The sequence below is a fragment of the Saccopteryx leptura genome, chromosome 13, assembly GCF_036850995.1.
Source record: "Saccopteryx leptura isolate mSacLep1 chromosome 13, mSacLep1_pri_phased_curated, whole genome shotgun sequence".
Taxonomy (NCBI): domain Eukaryota; kingdom Metazoa; phylum Chordata; class Mammalia; order Chiroptera; family Emballonuridae; genus Saccopteryx; species Saccopteryx leptura.
The window spans coordinates 19,601,406-19,618,225 of NC_089515.1; positions in this window are offsets into that span (position 1 = coordinate 19,601,406).

Genomic DNA, 16,820 nt, shown 5'->3' on the forward strand with positions numbered 1-16,820 from the left:
AAATTAAAAGCAATACCCTTAAGATCAGGAACAAGGCAGGGCTGCCCCCTTTCACCACTCTTATTTATCATAGTTCTGGAAGTCCTAGCCACAGCAATCAGACAAGAAGAAGAAGTAAAAGGCATTGAAGTTGGTAAAGAAGAAGTAAAACTATTATTATTTGCAGATGATATGATATTGTATATAGAAAACCCTAAAGTCTCAGTCAAAAAACTACTGGACCTGATAAATGAATTCAGCAAAGTGTCAGGATATAAAATCAATACTCAGAAATCAGAAGCATTTTTATACGCCAACAATGAACAGTCAGAAAGAGAAATTAAGGAAACAATCCCCTTCACTATTACAACCAAAAAAATAAGGTACCTATGAGTACATCTAACCATGGAGACTAAAGACTTGTACTTGGAAAATTACAAAGCCTTGATAAAAGAAATCAAGGAAGATACAAACAAGTGGAAGCCTATACATTGCTCATGGTTAGGAAGAATAAACATCATTAAAATGTCTATATTACCCAAAGCAATCTATAAATTCAATGCAATACCAATTAAAATACCAATGACATACTTCAAAGATATAGATCACATATTCCAAAAATTTATATGGAACCAAAAAAGAACACGAATAACCTCAGCAATCTTAAAAAAGAAGAATAAAGTGGGAAGTAAACACTTCCTGATATCAAGTTATACTACAAGGCCATTGTATTCAAAACAGCCTGGTACTGGTATAAGATCAGGCATATAGTTCAATGGAACAAAACAGAGAACCCAGAAATAAACCCACAGCTCTATGGACAACTGATATTTGACAAAGGAGGTAAGGAAATACAATGGAGTAAAGACAGCCTCTTAAACAAATGGTTTTGGGAAAATTGGACAGCTACCTGAAAAAAAATCAAACTAGATCACCAGCTTACACCACTCACAAAAATAAACTCAAAATGGATAAAAGACTTAAATGTAAGCCGTGAAACCATAAGCATCTTAGAAGAAAACATAGGCAGTAAGCTCTCTGACATCTCTCGGAGCAATATATTTACTGATTTATCTCCACGGGTAGGTGAAATAAAAGACAGGATAAACAAATGGGACTATATCAAACTAATTTGCTTTTGCACAGCTAAAGACAATAAGAACAGAATAAAAAGACAAACTACACAATGGAAGAACATATTTGACAATACGTCTGATAAGGGGTTAATAACCAAAATTTATAAAGAACTTGTAAATCTCAACACCCGAAAGATAAACAATCCAATCCAAAAATAGGCAAAAGAAATGAATAGACACTTCTCCAAAGAGGACATATAGATGGCCAATAGGCATATGAAAAAATGCTCAACATCACTAATTATTAGAGAAATGCAAATTAAAACCACAATGAGATATCACCTCACACCAGTCAGAATGGTGCTCATCAACAAAACAACACAGAATAAGTGCTGGCAAGGATGTGGAGAAAAGGGAACCCTCCTGCACTGCTGGTGGAATGCAGACTGGTGCAACCACTGTGGAAAACAGTATGGAGATTCCTCGAGAAATTAATAATCAAACTGCTTTTTGATCCAGCTATCCCACTTTTAGGAATATATCCCAAGAACACCATAGAAAGGCTCCAAAAGGAGAAATGCAACCCCATGTTTGTTGCAGCATTGTTCACAATAGCGAAGATCTGGAAACAGCCCAAGTGTCCGTCAGAGGATGAGTGGATTAAAAAGTTTTGGTACATATACACTATGGAATACTACTCAGCCATAAGAAGTGATGACATCATATCATTTACAATAACATGGTTGGTCCTTGATAACATTATATGGAGTGAAATAAGTAAATCAGAAAAAACTAAGAACTATATGAATCCATACATAGATTGGACATAAAAATGAGACTCAGAGACATGAACAAGAATGTGATGGCAACAGGGGTGGAGGGTTGGGGGAGGGGGGATGGAGTGAGGAAGGAGAGAGGGTTTGGGGGAGGGGAGGGGCACAAAGAAAACCAGATAGAAGGTGACAGAAGACAATTTGACTTTCGGTGAGGTGTATAGAGCATAATCAAATGTCAAAATAATCTGGAGATGTTTTCTCTCAACATATGTACCCTGATTTATCAATGTCACTGCATTAAATTTATTTTAAAAACATGGAAAAAAAGTGCCTTTGTTTTCCAGAGGGTGTCAATATATCTGTAAAATACTGAAGAGTAGCATGAAATCAATCTCTGAGAAATGACACCCTGTCAAGGATAGTCAACCTATATTAAGGCTGTTATGATTTGAATTGTACTCTAGAATATATTGATGTCTTAGTCCCCAGCACTTCAGAATTTGACCTTATTTATCAATAGAGTTGTTGCAGATATAATTAGTTAACATGAGGTCATGCTGGAGTAGAATCCTAGGGTCCCTACCCCAATATGACCACCATCCTTCAATAAAGGAGGGATTTAGACAGAGATGCACTCAGTGAAACTGTCATGTGAAGGCAAGGAAGCAATGCTTTTATGAGCCAAGGAATGCCAAAGATAGCCAGCAACCCACCAGCAGCCAGAGATGCAAGGAACAGTTTTTTCTTCAAGCCCTCAGAAAGAACCAGCCCTGCGGACACCTTAATTTGGGCCCTTCTGGGCCCCAGAACTGTAAAATAATGCATTGGTTGTTGTTGGAGCCCCTTTATTTGTTGTACTTTGTTATGACAGCTCTAGAAAACTAATACAAAGGGAAATGGAACTTGTCAGGAATTGTTAAAAACCACCTACATCATTGGATTTCTTTACAAAGAATATTATGTGTATAAGAAAAATGTTTGAAAGAAACCAAAACCTCTCACAAAGTGGAAAGTGCTAATAAGTACATTCAAAGCTATCTCACCCTCGGGCTTTAGGTTTGGCTTGGGGGAAAGTTTCAGATTTTTATTTCAAAAGAAAGCCTTTTCTAGATTTGTGATGCATTAAAATTCCAACAGGTAGAACGCATTGAGGAAAATTAGTTTCTTCAAAGATGTATGATTCATTTATCTATGTGTCTGAGCTATTTAAAGGAAATTATCTATGAGATTGTATCATCAATTTAAAAGCTGCTGCAATTGCTTTTTGTGTCAGTATGGTTTTAAGCCATGTAAGAGCTTTAGCTGGAAGAAAAACAAACATGTTTGAAAAAGTGACTCAGTGCATTTTGTTTAAAATGTGATTCAAACATTATTTGGCTCCTTATCTGTTAATGATCGCATAGATGGGGTTGAAAACAGAACCACTCCTCTTCTGCTGTTTTCAAAGGCTATAATTCACTCCCAAATCCGCCATTAGAGACTGTGGAATAGGCAGATAGAAATGTCAGCCCCAGCAATGCGCAGCTTGGATATGCAGAGAGACAAAGGGCTTTAAGCTTCTTACCTGTTAACTTCTCTGGAAGGCTGATCATGGCAGTTGAGTCTCTGAATTCTATACAAATCCTAAGATATTTCTCCAAATTCAATATGGAGCACAATTAATTCCTCTAAATTGTATATGAAACAATTTTTCTTCTTGCTACAATTCAGGCTTTAGGAGTTGATGACCAAGAGGTTTTCTATTAAAACCAAAAAAGTGCTAAACATATTTAAATTCCTACCAATCTATATCTATCTGTCTAATCTATCTCATTTATCATAAATTTTAAATGTCCAGAAGAGTCATTATGAAGGAGGCAAATCAAAAGTAAAGGCAAACTTCCATTTGATAAAATCAGTCAGAGACTGACAGTTAAGTCAGTAAAATCAAGGGAAAAGATACCTTTTTTTTTATATAAAAATTTTGACATTTCTTTAAGCTAAAAGGCTATTTGAGTATATGGGAGAAAGTGGGTATTTTCTCTTTTGAAAATGAATAGTTGCAGTGTGGAAGGTCAAAGTACATATGTCCATATTTGTCACTCTTTACAGAAATAGTTGTCACAAAAAAGTGCTGCTGTTTCATTGCCCGTTTTTATTATTTCCTGGAAAACGGCTGTTCCATTTGCTTCTGCCCAGCATTTATAAAGGTGAATCCAACAAAATAATTTTACAGACAAACAGCCTACATCTTTTAAAAGTTTCTAGTGAGATAGAATTGAAAGCAAGAAAAAAATACAGACTTTACATTTGAAGCTTTTTGAGAAATAGACAAGTAGGGCAGTACATATATATACTTTTTTTAGAGCATTTATATGCTTATAACAAAATTGACAGGAAGATAGAGAAATTTCCCATATACTTATGCCCCTACACATGCCTAACTTCTGCCATTATCAAATCATTCTCCAGAATACATTTATCTTTTATTTTCTTTTTTACAAAGGATGAACCTATAGCTACACATTATGTTCACCTAAGATTTATAGTTTTCCTCAGGGCTCAATCTTGATGTTGCTCATTCTGTGGGTTTAGACAGAAGTATAAGGACATGTGTCTTCACTGTAAAATCATACAGAGTATTTTCATTGCCCTAAAAAGCTTCTGTGAGCTGACTATTCATCTCCCTCCAAGCCTCCACAACCATTGATGTTTTTATCATCTCCATAGTTTTGCCTTTTAAAGAAAATAATATAGTTTGAATCGTGTAGTATGTGTCCTTCACAGATTGGCCTCAGTCACTTAGTACCTGATGTATGCGTTGAATGTTCCTCTGTGTCTTTTCATGTCTTGAGAGTTCATTTCTTTTTAGAGCTGAACAATACTGCATTGCCTGAATGTACCATAGTTTATTTATTCAGATATCTATCAAAGAAGTACTTCTTGGTTGCTTCCAAGTTTTGGCAATTAATTTTAAAAAAGCCCTTTTCCTATAGCGCATAATACATAAGAAATGTAGAGAGCATTTGGAGAAAGATGAGGCAGAGGGAAAATGACAGTGATGAACTGAAAAAGCCACTTAGTGTCTCCCGTCTCCTGCCAAAATCTAAAAGAATATCTCCTAAGGGCTGCATCAGATACACGAGTGAAGGCAGAACTGGATAGCAGAACAGTTCGAACAGTCCTATGTCCCAGAATTATCATGACTCGCTGACAAAAGGTTACCAGTTCCCCTCCCAAACAAGAGTTGCCCTCTTATAAAAGCAAGAGAAAGAAAATATCATATGACCTCACTCATTTGAGGAATCCAATGAACAATGTGAACTGAGCAATGGAACAGAGGCAGAGGCAGGATCAAAGGGACCAGAGGGAAAGCGGTCAGAGGGAAAGTAGAAGAGAAGATGGGATCAGAGAAGGGAAAGAGATTAATGAAATTATATATACATAACACAGCATTATAGAGAATAGGACAGCAAATCCTGGAGGGGAGGGGGGAAGGCATTGGGGAGAGGGAATGTATTCAGTGGGACACTGGAATCTATGTAAACACAAATTAAAACCATAAATTAAAAAAAAGAAAAAAAGCTTTTCCAACACTTAACAAAGTAAAAAAAAACAAACAAAAAACAAGGAAATAGATTCACAACTTGCATTCTGAATGAGGAAAAATGGACAGGTGATATTTTAACATCCCGTTTATTTACATTTGCCATCTCTGAGAGCAGAGGTAGTATTTCTTAACATTATAGTAATTAATACATGATGTGGAATGTCTTATTTTATTCAATGTATAGTAGGAAGCTCCTGCCAACATGTAATAAAAGAAAATTAAAGTGACCTGAGAGTCATAATATATGGCGTTTCCACCCAGAAGCATGCTTCTAAAGAACAGCCAGCCAGTGCCGTGTCATCCGGGCCATTTGGGGATCACACATTGTATTATTACTAAATTGTGGTGGGCCTGAGGTGAGTTGAACTAGCAGAGGTTATGTGCGTTAGAGGTGTCTTGCAAAGACTATGAAGAAGTGAATGCATCTGGAGGGACGTGGGATGGACATTTTTTTTTTTTCCTTTTCTGAAGTTGGAAACGGGGAGGCAGTCAGACAGACTCCCACATGCGCCTGACCGATCCACCCGGCATGCCCACGAGGGGGCGATGCTCTGCCCATCTTGGGGCGTTGCTCTGCCGCAATCAGAGCCATTCTAGTGCCTGAGGCAGAGGCCACAGAGCCATCCTCAGCACCCGGGCCAACTTTGCTCCAATGGAGCCTTGGCTGCGGGAGGGGAAGAGAAAGACAGAGAGGAAGGAGAGGGGGAGGGGTGGAGAAGCAGATGGGCACTTCTCCTGTGTGCCCTGGCCAGGAATCAAACCCGGGATGCCCGCATGCCAGGCTGACGCTCTACCACTGAGCCAATCAGCCAGGGCCGGGATGGACATTTTGTGAAAACAAATTATCCCATGGTAGGTGAACATTGTAGGTGACAAAAATTGGGGAAAATTCTACTCCCAAATGCCCACCTCTTTTCTTCCTAACCCTATGTAAATGCAATCAGCCTTGTTTGAAGTCCATTTCCTAAAGATTAAACCCCAATAAAATGGGTACAGGGTCTCAAGTGCAGAGTCCAACCAGGGTCATAGCTTCTGTCTCCTCTACCAGCATCTAGCAGGGTCATAACCTCAAAGATATGTAGTGATTAATTAGGTCTTTGTCCCTATCAACAATTCCTGCTTCTAAATATTTCCTTAAAAATATTCTAAAAATCTGGATCGAGTCCAGAGTTCTCCTCCATGTAAATCCACATAGGTTTCACTTATTTATTTATTTTTAAAATGTTTCAGTTACAGTTGACATTCAATATAAGTTCCAGGCATACAGCATAGTGGTTAGACAATTATATAACTTACAAAGTGATTCCTCCCAATAAGTCTAGTCCTGGGAAAATGCAGAATAACTGAGAGTAGGATAATATGTGAAGAAACAAAGAGGTACAGGGACCATTCATTTGCTTTCGATACTTGGTAGGATGAGCGGAGGAGAGCAATGTGAAAGATTTAGGGGGGAAATCTACAGAAGACCATGCTAGAAAGGAAAAAGTAGAGGCAGAATCCCCCGCAGGGGGCAGACAATATGAAAGGCAAAAGGAGAGCTGAGGAACTAGAAGCAGAGACAGAGGGATACAGAGGGACCATACAAATGCGAAAGTATCATAGTTCGACTAAATATGGGGAAGTTTTGCAAAGCTTTTTGAAGGTTCAGTACAAATAAGAAAAAGAGTATATAGCGTATGTTTAGAACACAAAGGATTTTAGAAACTGAACAGTCTCACATAATCAACACTGAGCTCAAGAAACAAAATGTTATCAATTCCCTCAAAAGCCCCTCTCTTGGTCAGTAATAGTCTATTCCACTGAGAGTAGCTATTACACTGATGTGTAAGGGGATAGATTGGTTTTGCCTGTTTTGCCTGTTTTAATTGTTTGTTTATTCCATCTCTTCTACAAACTTAAATTATATTGTTTTAAACTATTTTCAGATATGCAATTAATCTAATATATATATATATATTATATATATATATATATTCACTCATATATCCATGAATGAAGAAAACTCCAATGTGCTTTTCAAATAGATTATCAATTTATCCAACATCATTTATTTTTTAAAGTGTGGGTCAAATAAGTTTGCAAATATGATGAATATGTTTGCTCGCTTATAGTTTGCATTGGGTGTGGGGGACAGGCTGTAAGCAGGTAGGATCCTTATAGCCTAAGGCTTAGGTTTAAGACTAAGCTTTTTCCCACACCCTTGACTGTGCATGATAGAGGGTGGTGCACTCTCATGAGGAATCCCATTATGCCTCAGATAAGTGACTTTGTATCAGAGACTTCCTTGTTTGTATAATGGATTAAAGGTTTTGATTTCTACACTATAAAATGGGGCAGAGGAGCCCATGCTGGAGCAGGGGCAGAGAAAGGCCACGTGGAGGAGAGGAGAAGCAGCCAAGATGGCAGAGTGCTGAAAGAGAAGCCAGTTTGTGTAGAGAGTTTGTGCAGAGAGAAGGAGATGGGGAACAGAGGTGAATAAGACTGGTGAGCTAGAAACCTTTGATTCTAGGGAACTCGGATAAGTCAGTGGCTTTGGGAGCCCTGAATGGAAAGGGAAGTGTTTTCCCACTGTGTGTATTTCTTGCTTGTTGGGTGCAAGCTAGGATTAAAGCTAATGGCCCACCAGTTCTTGGCTCCATTGTTTCATTACCGTCTGCCCAAATCAAATGCAAACCTGCACGGGCCAGGCGGCTGTGATGGTGGCCGTAGCTACTGGCTTTACATAAAGTAATGATGAACAGGTGAACAAATGCTTGCTATGGATTGTGTAACTATATATCACTCACAGATTACTTTGAGAAGAAAAAAAATGACTTTTAGAATGGTTGACATTTTAACCTATGAACATGGTCTATACATCTATATGGGACTTTATTTATTAATGTAAATAAAGTGTTGTAGCTTTAATTTCAGTGGTCTTATGCATCTATTTTAAAATTTGCTCTTTAGACAGAGCTCATATTTTATGGTATTGTTAGTGAGGTGTTTTTTTTTTTCCACCTTCTCAAAGGATGCTGTGAGTGTGTCAGTTTGCAGAGCCCTGTGAGTGTCTCAGTCACAAACATTGAGCTTTCAGGCATTGAACCCTGGTGCAGAGATGTCCCAGCTGCCTGCTAGAGTGTTCTAGATGCTCAGCTTCACTGTTGTCTCCCAGATCAGCGCAGTCCCTTCACAAGCAGTCAAGTGACCTTCAAACTGTATGCGCTGATGAAACGCTTCTCAGTGTGATGCCACAATTTTCTAATTTAATTGTTGAAAGAAGGAAAAAAAAATACAACATATTCTCTTTGCTTTGCACTTTGATGATCAGAATTCCTTCTTATTGAAAGCTCTCTCTAGGACACCAAGCCAAGTACTTCAACACAATTGAATGGTGAGTCATCCTGCCTTTTCTGTCTCTTTCTCAGCAGCTTGAAACTTAACCACGCTGTTTTCTGCCATATCTTTTGAGCCTGGTGGAAGCAGCAATCACGCAAGGTGATGATGGTTGCAATGTAAGGCTGCCAGGAATTGGAATCCAGCTGAAGCAAAGAGTGTTCATGTTTCAGGAGGAGAACAGACAGGATAAACTCAGAGTAGCAGGAATGTCATAGAGGAACTCATGAGTAATCTCCTATTTGTAGCCTCTTTGCCAATTGCATTTTGGAGTAACTCATTCTTAATTGTATATAAACTTTAAAATTTTTGAATCATTTCATGTCTGCGCAGGTAATGTAAGTCTATTGTATATGCCAAAAGCCACAAATACACTTCTTTTTAGGTATGCCTCTTTAGAGTGTATGTGTAGCAGGCATCTGTAAGACCACATCTTCAATTTTTCTAAAACCCAGCTGGATGCATTTGTTTAGCTAAAGGGATCTAAAAAAACATCACCTTGATACTTTCAGAGATATCTATAAAGGAATGACAACCACATTCTTTATTGTGTCTTTGGACTGATTCTGGATCTTAACAGCAGTGTCCTGAATTTTATATTGTTAACAGCTTTTTTTAAAAATCACACATGAACTATCTCTATGGTTTGGATGTCTGAAGTCTAGGCATGGCTTAGCTGGGTCCTCTGCTTCAGAATCTCTCTCAAGGCTGCAGTGAAGTTGTTAGCCAAGGCTGCAGTCTCATCTGAAAGCTCGACGGAGACAGATCTGCTGCAGAGCTCATTGGGTTGTTGGTGAAATTCAATTTCTTGAGTGCTTTTGAAATGAGGACCTCAGTTCCCAGCTGGCTGTTGACCGGAAATTTCCTTACTTAAGTCTTTTGTCTCTTGGACTTCTGCAACACAGAAGGTTGCTTCATCAAAGTAGATCAACCTAGTGGGCAGTAGAGAGAGTTTGCTAGCATAATAGGGGTCGCCATCTTACCTGGGCCAATCATGGAAATGACACTCTATTCTGTTAGTTACAAGCATGTCACTAAAGATAGATGATTATACAAGAACATAAATTACAGGGAGTTGGGGTCATTGAGGTGGAATATTTCATAATCTGTCAGCCACGACAATTATGCACTTACTATTTTAATAATGTAGTTAGGTCAATGCTGCAAACTATTCACTTAAAAGTATGAAAATAGAGTCATTGGCACAAAATCTACTTTATAGTTTGTAAAAACATGAAAAAGACAAGTTGCTGAAAACAAAGGTTTTGAATTATGCATGAGCTAGACAACTGAAAACGCCAATAATAAACTATGGCTGCACCTGCAGTTTTTTTACACATGTCCAATTTCATATTGCACTTTAAAGAAATGGGAATTAGAATCACAGATGACCCATTACAGATGTGACTTATGCCATAAAGACAACGTAGAAATACAATCAGCCATGCTCAAAAAGGTCATGTAACTGCATCAAAAATATGGGCAGTACCAAATGATTTAAACAAATTGACATGTTAGGGGGAAATGATAGGATCTACAATAAAGTGCTAACCAGGAGGAATTACCTACTGCAGCAAATTCTCCTCAGAGATTTACAGAACAGTGAAAGGCATTTGTCGGAAGGAAAAATGAGATTAGAGAACAACTTTACAAAATATCAGAGGTGAGTCTAAATAAACACATAAATATTATATTTACCTATAAGAACATAAGGGCATAAAATTAAAACCAGCATCTATGCTCAGAAATCCAAATAAGAAATCAAGTGAATTTGTTTTAGTCCTAAAATCCATAAAGTTTAAATGTCCACAGCTTTTAAATACTTGGAAATAAAAGTTTTATTTTATTATACTACAATGCTCATATTTCTGGGCTTTCTCTATTACTTTTTTTTCCAATTCTGTTTGTAAACCAAAGATACTTTTCTGGGCTCCTCAGATTAAACACATAGGCATTAAATTTTAAATCTCATACAGAGGAGGCCAAACTGGGATAATTATGAGCTTATTTCAGAGAGCAGTGCAAGGTAAACAAATTCATTAGTCACACAACTTCTAAGATGCAATAGCTTTAAAGAGATCACCACCTGTTCTGACATGAACTGAGAGAGCCCGCTCGTAGAGCCCAGTGTCCAGGAACACCTAATGGCATAACTTAGAAACCAGCCTAATTAAGTAAAAGATATTAAATCTGGACTGCCTGCACTGTCAAGAGCCAGGGCTTTTTCAAAGCAGAGAGAAGAAAAAAGACAGACAATTCATCTATTGTAGTTACAACAGGAACATGTCTTGGCTGCTACGCTAGTCCACCAGAGAGTATGTGCATCAGACAGCTAAATCTAAAAATAGCTGTGCTGTTGGATAGCAGTAGAACCAACACTTACTTTTTTTTTTTTTTGTATTTTTCTGAAGCTGGAAACGGGGATAGACAGTCAGACAGACTCCCGCATGCACCCGACCGGGATCCACCCGGCACGCCCACCAGGGGCGACGCTCTGCCCACCAGGGGGCAATGCTCTGCCCCTCCGGGGGTCACTCTGCCGCGACCAGAGCCACTCTAGCGCCTGGGGCAGAGGCCAAGGGGCCATCCCCAGCGCCCGGGCCATCTTTGCTCCAATGGAGCCTTGGCTGCGGGAGGGGAAGAGAGAGACAGAGAAGAAGGAGGGGGGGGGTGGAGAAGCAAATGGGCGCTTCTCCTATGTGCCCTGGCCGGGAATCGAACCCGGGTCCCCCGCACGCCAGGCCGACGCTCTACCGCTGAGCCAACCGGCCAGGGCCCCAACACTTACTTTTTCAGGAGTATGTTTCTAGAACTGTACTCGCTAATGACAATTATAACTTGCATGTATATATATCAGCCTATTTTAAAACTTAAAACTCCTGCCTGACCTGTGGTGGCGCACTGGGTAAAGCATTGACCTGGAATGCTGAGGTTACTGGTGTGAAACCCCGGGCTTGCCTAGTCAAGGCACATATGGGAGTTGATGCTTCCTGCTCCTCCCTCTGTTCTCTCTCTCTCTTTCCTCTCTCTCTGTAATAAAAATGAATAAATAAAAAAAATCAATAAAAAATTATTTAAAAAAAACAAAAAACTTAAAACTCCTTATATATAAGCAACGTGTTTTCTGCCACGTACTATGCCGGCCCAGAGAATAACAGAAGGTGGACCATGGGCTCTTTGACCTTACATAGCTGAGGCAGATCACACTCTAAAGGTAACAGTCACCTGGAATACCAAAACCTCATTACCATCTGAGTAAAGTAAGCAGTGAGTGCAAGAGGAACCCAGATGAGAAGAGACCACTGTTGTTGGAAGATTGAAGGAGGCGAAGAAGGTCTTTATGAGCCAAGTTCAGTGAGCCCATTCTCATTGGGGCCCCTTTTTGAACTCTCCTGTTTGCCCATTTGGTCTTTGCATTTAAGTCTGGGATACATGTGTGTGTTAAAGCTACTGCTGAAATACATCTTCCAACTTCAGACATTTAGAAAAGTTGCAGATGCAAGCTGCTGTTCTTATAGTTACCTTTCTGGGTGTGCCAATGTCTGCCCTAGAACCTCTTTCTCAGTTGACCTTGCACATGGCAATAATAGCTACACTCCTGCTTACGTACATTCTAAGCCCTCTGGTCTTACTCTGGGAGACCTTATCACTGTCTCTTCACTCCCACTTCACATTTTAATACCTTTTTACACTAATAATGCCTCTGGAACAGTCATGTTTCCCCCCCAAAACTAGCATTGCTTATATGCACATGAACCACTGAAATTTCTATATTACCTTTGAATGAAACAGCTTCTGAATAATACATGATTTTTGCCATTCTATGAAATACCAGAGAATCTCTTCAATCTTGTAATGCACTTGTCAACTTGAACTTAAATATCACAGTTTTACCCAGTACATAAGATAAGAGTATATTGAGAGGCTCTGATATTTCCTGAGATATATGTTATTGTTGTAATCCTTTTGTCTTGTAAACATTATTTAATACTATACTGACTGCTGTGAAAAGAAAATAGTCCTTTTTCAACAGGTTTACAAGTTAAACTAGGAAAAAAAATATGAATGAAAAGGGAAAAGGGCAGAATATAACTAGAAAGAATGTTAAGGAAAGTGAAATCATTAGATGGGGTTGTTTTATCTCTGTAGAAGGAAGTGTGCTTCATTGGAGAATTGCTTTGACAAGTCAAGCAAGCAGCAAACTTGTTGACATTTGGGAAAAGCTTTGTTTCCTTCTTTTTTAAAACAGGTAGTTGGTAATGGTTCTAGTCAGTTATTCCCAGATGTCACACCTTCCTATAAATAGTCACATTTTTATTATAAACTGTCATCTGCACAGTTACTTATTCAACAAAAACAGGCAGGGTTCTATAATACAGTGGACATAAAGCAGGCACTAGAGATTTGATGAATGAAAGAGACAAAGTCTACATCCTTGTGGATCTACAGTCCAATGAGGAACATACTTTTATGTTTTGTCATGTAAATATGTATTTAATTTTGCCTACTTTGAAGGAAGAGGCTTGGGTCATACAGGAACTTAAAACAAAATTAATGACCCAATCTAAGGGTGAAGTTAATTAAGAAAAGCTTTCCTGAGAATGTGAAAATTAAGCAATGCTCCCAAAATTCAGTGGGAGAGAAAGAGGAGGACACGGGATGGAGAAGGAGTCAGGGAAAGCCAAGAGCGCCGTAGCACGTGGAGACCCCTGAGGTGTGAAAACGCATGGCACATTTGAAGTGGTCCATACTGGCCAGTGTGGCCAAAAAGCAGGTAAGACTGGCCAGACCCGAGGCTGGAGAAACAGTCAGTGTCCAGATCAGGCAGCATCCCATTCCTTATATTGGCATTTTTGAGTTTTATCTCAAAAGCAGTGTGACCCATTGGATTTGAATTTTCTGGAGTCTGGAAACTTTAAGGTTATACATATCTAAAATATAGCAAGGCTTAACTTTGAATTAACACATATCTAGTTTGGGCTAACATGGATGAGTAATACTGAGAATCGCTTTCCTTTTTAGATCTGTTGCAAAAGTACTCTAAGAATTTAATCCAATGCTTGTATCATTATAACATGCATTGAGAGAAACTGTCCTTGACTACCCTGAATAGCAAGGCATATGTATGCCTGCTCTGTGTCATTACTTTCTAAAACCCACTGCTTTGAGAACTCAAGGTTCAAAGAAGAGAACCATGGAAATGTGACAAGAAAGTGGGGGTGTCTGGGTATGCGTGAGAAAGTAATAATTGTATTAAAAATATAGGGGAGTTAATTTTTTATCCACTGCCACCCCACATTCCCCACAGCTGATGTTACCCATATTATACCCGTTCACCTGGTTCTGAATAGGACTTTACAAATTAATTTGAAATTAACAACCTGAGATGAAACAAATCCCTAGATGTTGCTGAAATCAGTGTCTTTTTTTTTTTTTTTTTTTTTTTACAGAGACACAGAGAGAGAGTCAAAGAGACGGATAGACAAGGACAGACAGACAGGAACAGAGAGATGAGAAGCATCAATCATCAGTTTTTCATTGCGCATTGCAACACCTTAATTGTTCATTGATTGCTTTCTCATACGTGCCTTGACCGTGGGCCTTCAGCAGACCCAGTAATCCTTTGCTAGAGCCAGCGACCTTGGGCTCAACCTGGTGAGCTTTTTTTTTTTTCTCTCAAACCAGATGAGCCCGCGCTCAAGCTGGCAACCTCAGGGTCTGGAACCTGGGTCTTCTGCATCCCAGTCCAACACTCTATCCACTGCACCACTGCCTGGTCAGGCTGAAATCAGTGTCTTGAGGATCATTTTAGCTCAGAGAATGCCAGGAATTCAGGAGGGAATTTTCCATTGACTTCATTGATGATACTGCTTTCTAAGGTTCATTTGGAGAAGCTACTTGTTTCTGCAACCCGTCCTTGCTGCAGATGTGACCTGGCTCCGCCCACCTTCTTTCTTTCCTGTCCTGTTCCCTATGAGTACAGACCCTCCTCCCTCATCCCACCATCCTCCCACTTCATCCATCTGCAAAGTGCTTTCTCTTCTGTTTTTGATTCACACTGATTTCTTTGTGGAGATGAAATTGTGTAGAGGAAATTTTCTCAAGAATTGAGCTCAGGGATATTATATCAAGGAGAACTTCCTAACGTTTAGTTCTATTATATGACAGAACAAGTTCCCAGGAGCAATAGTAAGAGGCCAATCACCAGAGTTATTTAAAACTCAACGGGACAAAGTCATGGTGAATGGGCTGGCAGGAATTCCCTGGTTTCAGCCACAAGATAATTAAAGAGACAAAAAATATCATGAAAAGATTTTTTTTCTCCTCAGCTCAGTTTTTCTCTAAGTTGGATTCTGTAATTTCTGCTGAAGTCATTTATAATAGACAGCAAGAGGCTATGCTTTTCTGAGGCCGAATTAATCAAGAACTGGCACAAAGAATGAGGGTACAAGGGGAAATTACTGACTATAAGAAGGAGCCTGATCTTATGAACAAAACTCTGAACTTGGTGTTTGGGAACTTTGGTCTTAATTCTACTTCTTTCTGTGATCAAAGAAAAAAATTGCGTTGGGAACAGGCAGTAATTCTGGTAACATCTTATATTAAACTTGTATAATTATATAATTTTTATATAATTTCCTGCAGTATCAATGTATCAATTTTTTTCAACTAAAATGCATAATTAACTTTAAATTCATATTTGTTTTGCCATGAAAAGATTAAGATAAATTCTCTCTTATCTACTTACCATGAGTAGTGAGTGCTACCAATATGACTATTAAGACTGCAATTATGATTGTGGTCCATACCAGCCTTAAAGGGCATTCCAGAAAATAAACCCCTAACCCCAAATATGTAAAATATACACATTGTCAGTTTAGGATACAACTACATTCCCAATACTAGAGTGTCATGGCTTTCCACTATATCATCAGAAAGAAAACATATTCTTAAAACGCCATAAACCTTTAATAAAATTCCCACCGTGGTTTCATAAGTCAGTAGCCTAGTATAAATGCAACTCATAGCTTATAAAGTTCTTTCATAAGCATCTTCTTATTTAAACCTTAGAACAACTCTGGGTGCTTTATTCTATGCAAGGAAAAACTGTGAGATAAAAAATACACTAATGTTCCGAAAGAAGCGGTATGATCAGAGTGAGAATAAGTCCAAATTCAAATCCAGCTTAGATTCCAAAGCCATGTACTCTTCTCTTCTATATATCTTCCCTTCCCAAGCATCTCGCCTCATTCTCTACAAATGTTCAGATGCAGAGGCAGATTTAGCGGTGGGCACACTGGACACACTGGGCATGTGCCCTGGGCCCCAACTTCTGAAGGGCCCTGCAAAACTCCAACTTTACACTGTTTTCTAATGCAACCAAATTTGGTTTCATGTATGCAATTTTAACATTAATTGTACATAATATTTTTTATTTATTTAAAAATATGATTGGCTCTGGCCGGTTGGCTCAGTGGTAGAGCGTCGGCCTGGTGTGCGGGGGACCCGGGTTCGATTCCCGGCCAGGGCACATAGGAGAGGTGCCCATTTGCTTCTCCACCCCCCCTCCCTCTCTGTCTCTCTCTTCCCCTCCCGCAGCCGAGGCTCCATTGGAACAAAGGTGGCCCGGGCGCTGGGGATGGCTCCTTGGCCTCTGCCCCAGGCGCTAGAGTGGCTCTGGTCATGGCGGAGCGAGACACCCCGGAGGGGCAGAGCATCGCCCCCTGGTGGGCAGAGCGTCGCCCTGGTGGGAGTGCCGGGTGGATCCCGGTCGGGCGCATGCGGGAGTCTGTCTGACTGTCTCTCCCCGTTTCCAGCTTCAGAAAAATACAAAAAAAAAAAATATATGATTAACATGTGTTTTTATTTTCCCTGTCTCTCTCCTTTTTTAAAGGGGCCCAATATTTTCTTCTGTGCCCCGGGCCTCACCCGACCTTAATCCGCCTCTGTTCAGATGAGAATTTGTATATAGCAATTACACTGTTCTCCTTCCTCTTTCTCCTCCATACATTCTGTCCCCATACC